Below are 4796 nucleotides of genomic sequence, written 5' to 3'. Positions count from 1 at the left end.
CACACAAACGCCTTTATTCATGCCGTTACGCTGTTAACATGCCCCACTGAGCGGAAAAGTAACATAGTATTAAATCTACGTGAAAAATCAGGAAATATATTGTAGGTTAATCTGCATGTACTTACCACAACCCACCTCATCCAATCCATCTTTACAGTCTTTCACACCATTACATATTCTATGCAGTGGAACACAATAACTATTACTGCATTTCATCATCATTGACGGACACGTGAAGTTGTCTGTAATGATAACAATTAGCGTCAAACAATAGTTCTGGTGTCACGTGCCAAAACATATTACCAATTGAATACACTGCAGATTACCCACGTATTTGTCGTTGAACAACATTGTATATTACTAATATGTAAACGAAACGAGTTTTCTTGGCATTTGTTATAGAACCTGAATTGCCAGGGCGCACTGAATTGGAACCGTACATACAACTCAGAATAAAAACAATATCCAACGAAAAAGTGTTGTACCTCTGCTATAATTACTGTTTCCCTTTTTTCGGCTGAAATATAGAGTTAAATCACAATGGCTTTTCAATATAATTTTTTAAAAGTTGTAGCCATATAAGGACCACATGCCTATTTTATTTATTGATGTCGCTGTTAAAATACATATAAAAAGACTATACAATAGTCATATGACGTTTGAGCTACTGATTGAAATCGCATCCTTTGGTCGAACAATGTAATCAAGTAAAACACGACATTAAATCAACGTTGATTGTATATTAATGACGTTATTCAAGATGTAGTAGACTTTCCCTGGAAGAAACAAAAAAACACAGTAGTTTAAGTTGGACTATAGGGACGACCATGAGGGCGCTGTTCATAATCGGATGCGATGACGTCATACGAACAGCGCCCTCATGGTCGTACCTATAGTCCAGCTTTAGCATAAATAATGACGTCACAATGGGAATTCGTGCATAAATTAGCATAAATGAGGAGCAATGCCGTAAAGGGGATCATTTGAATGAGGATGACGTCACAATGGGATATTGTGAATACATTTGCATACATAAAATTGATGTGAATACGAGGTCGTGTCGAGGTCATCGTGAATACATTTGCATAAATTACTATCAATTTTTTAATTATTTTTTTAATTATTTTTAATTATTTTTAATTATTTTTTAATTGGACAAGCGTGGACGAAAGATTTTTCAGAATGTTTCGTAGAGGGCGCTCACACACACACACACACACACACACACGTTAATAAATACACGTCATTTTGAAAACTAATGGAGTTTATTGCACAAAAGAAGTAAACAAGAATGAAATATTGACATGGAGTATATATTTATGACATGGTTGAGTATTTTTTTAACGTCACAAAAAAACATACGATGTGAGTAAGGAAAATAGTTGCGTAGTGTATAAATGTTTAGCGTGATTAAATATTTCTTTGTTAACACCTCGAAAAATACGTAGATACATGTAAATGTGCGGCGTGGTTAAATTTATTTTTAATGCCACAAAAATACGAGTACATAAACGATTCGATTAAAACACAGAAACGAGAAAAGCCAATAATAGTAAACATTGATCAATAAAAAATAATTCATTCTATATATACATATGTTGTTTATTTTTACATTTCTTACTTCCTTTCAATGAGTCAAGCAGTCTGTACACTTTTTTTTTATTCCATCACTATAATCAGAATCGCTCATCTGTCGTACAAGAAAGAGAGAGAGAGAGAGGATAATATTAAAAACCGATAGTTATATAAAGAAAGTAAAAGTTATGTGTTGAAAATTTAATAGTATGAATTATCCCGTAAAACTGCGGTCATCAATCCGCTAAAATGCAAAGTATGCAAAATCGGTTGATCGACGTACAGTTTGTTTTTCAAAAAAATGGCGGACTACGCTACTATGAGTTAAAATGTATAATTACCTGATCGTTTCACAGAATAACTTTTGACATACATAATCATCACACGGAATGAGTTTACGGTGTAACGTAGCGATTTTCGTTTTTCCCTCGACGAAGAAAATATGTCCTCGCTTCTTGCCAAAGATTCAAAGGCGGTAGACCAAGTTTGACCTTCCGTGAAAAGTTCATCTCATGGACACTACGAGTCATACAGGACGTATTGGCAACACATGGCTTGAAAGTATTTGATGATTGTAGATCCACGTACGTGAAATCTTATAAATTCCATGACATGACTACCGTACGAGTCATAATAGTCTTCGTGGTAAGGGTATTTCAGACAGAAAGTGGCCCAACGCGTTCCACTCGCGAATATCAACGGTGTTTGATATAAGCGATGTGTATCATTCCGAAGCACACTTGTGAATGCCAGTCTGAACTCAATCACAAGATTAAATGTAAGGCGTGTCTAGTCCTAAGTGTTCCCAACGTGAAATAGACCTCACACGTAGATGATAAACAACAGATGTTGGTATATTTATGTTATCTAAAACATGAACACTCACAAACAGCCTGAGGGATATCGAGTTTCAAGTTGAAAGCGTGAATTTCGACCTGCGTGTATGGGATACTGATAACATGACTCGACATTCTGTTGACCCCGGCACTATCAGTCAATTCACTGACTTAAACCACAGTCACTCTACTAGGACGGTTAGGAAGCGCCGCGTCATTCTATTGTACCCACCCTTGTCTCCATAAACATTGAAACAAGAGAGGTGTTAACGAGTTAAGAAGTCATTAGCATTAAACAGGCGACGGAAAACACGCGATAAATCATGAGACAGTGCGAGAGTTGCGTCATTTTCCCCCACAAAGCATTGCAATACATGGCACTTTGACCTTTCAACGAAGAGCAGTCTCAAATGCGGAAATGAACATGCTTTGTATATACACGTTTTTCGCGAGAAAATCTTGCTGTCTTGTATGGCATTCTGAAATTATAAATAGTTAATAGAATACTATATTAGTGAATTTCCCCCAAAAGTCGCCCCTGTCTCGACTGAATCAAAACATGTTGAACGGGATTTGTATCAGTCGTCAAATAAAGCGAATGGAGGGATATGAAAGCACGACAATCAAAAATCTCTTTTGTCCAATTACCTCCTATGAAAACTATGCAATAAAGCAACACGGTGACCACCTCCATAGACGAAAACATGCAAAACTTCGCCATAAAGTGACTCTAAAAACACACAAAAAATACGAGAATGGACAAAGGAATATTGTAAAGGTTTGCAGACATCAATGTTTTTAGCGATAAAATTGTTTCTAAACTGAGTGAGGGGTTTATTTTACGGACCGAAAGACTGTTAGAGATCAAGACAAAGAGACTGTCAACAAAACACCGTTTTTCTCGAGTAAAGCATCTTCAAGATTGCAAAAGAATGCTCATCTGAAAAAATACAATATCACTCCTAGTCACAGTTCAGTTGAGATTGTAGTTTGATGTAAAAATAAAGCACAATTTAAAAAAGTTCACGGTCTTCTCGAGGGTCTTCTCGAGCAACATCGAACGCAATAAATAATGGTGAAAAATAGTGCATTCCAATGACAAATACGTCATAGTTTTGAGACCAGCATAGGTTCTCAGAAGCTGCTCGTTCACACCTTTAACCAATAGAGCTTCCTAACCGTCCTAGTAGAGTGACTCCTAGTAGAGTGACTGTGCTTAAATTATTTTTATCAATTAGCCTTTGCTAAAATACTACCGTCATTTTCCACGTCATTAAAAAAACATGCCCCGCAGCGGAGGGATTTGAAATAAAACACGTTCAATCTCGTAATGACGCGTTCTCCGTGTCAATGTTACGATTATACTCGAAATTGACTATTTGGGGGATAAAAACTGGGTCAACTTGATTCAGTCAACATGAATCTGACCCAGGCAGTATGATGATTCCAGTCCGTCACCAATTCACTTGTCTGAAAAGGCACACCCCAAGGGTGTATGACGCCTTGTCTCAATTCAGGCCGAATCAAAGACTGTGCACGCCGTCGATCTATATCTGTGATCGATGTAGACGAGAAACATTCCACCACTCTGATCGTTTTTATATCATCGGTAATTCAGTGTACCGCTCGAATGTAATGCATCAATCAATAGTTTAGTTTTGAAGGTTTATTTTACAATAACTGGAAAACCGACCGAAATCGCGAAATTTTAGGATTCAATCTTTACTCAGTCAAACATCAAAACTAAGTATTCAGTTCATTCTCTCTTCACTAATAAAATGGCAGTACTCAGCAAACTATCATTCATCGTTTTTTAAACATCATTTCGAGTATCCACGATTTCGAAATACTAGAAGAGGCAAGAACGAACGTTACATTTGAATGGTCAAATGACAAGGGGCTGACCCCGCTCGAACGTGCAACAGAATGTATTAAATACATTGACCCATTTGAAAAACAGAGTCAACCTCAAAACATTGAGAGCCATAGCCGATGCTTCAAACAACGAGTTTCTCTTCAAATGGTTCAAAACCAAATTAAATGAAGCACTATGATTCGTCACAAATTACGCTGACATCCTTAGCAGCCTGGCAAAAGAAATCACTCAACTAACCACACCACCAGATTCAAATTTCCACGATCAACGACAAAAAAGAAACATTATAGACGATCTCCTGTTCGAGGTAACGGCCTTGGCTTGGCTACAAAGAGACAATTGTAGTTACTAGCTCGAGAAATTGACCCATATTTCTAAGACAAAATTAACCAAATTTTGAAATTATACATATTTTAATACCAAACTTGTTATTTTTACCAACAAACTACTGAATCACAGTACGTATAATAACGTATACCATTGACAAATTCAGACTCCGCTTATAAATT

General features: G+C 36.7%; 1 long non-coding RNA gene across 1 annotated transcript; it reads right to left on the bottom strand.

Annotated features, from left to right (window-relative positions):
* Positions 1-1457: 1457 nt before the first annotated feature.
* LOC146733699 (uncharacterized) lies at positions 1458-2608 on the bottom strand. Its single transcript, XR_014926688.1, has 2 exons — positions 1917-2608; positions 1458-1690 (listed from the first exon to the last, which is right to left on the bottom strand). It is a non-coding gene; the product is annotated as an uncharacterized LOC146733699 (long non-coding RNA).
* Positions 2609-4796: the final 2188 nt, after the last annotated feature.

The sequence above is a fragment of the Saccoglossus kowalevskii genome, chromosome 16 (genome assembly GCF_978046115.1).
Source record: "Saccoglossus kowalevskii chromosome 16, keSacKowa6.1, whole genome shotgun sequence".
Lineage (NCBI taxonomy): Eukaryota > Metazoa > Hemichordata > Enteropneusta > Harrimaniidae > Saccoglossus > Saccoglossus kowalevskii.
The sequence above is the reverse complement of the archived record's forward strand: the minus strand, read 5'-3'. Positions and strand labels throughout refer to the sequence as shown.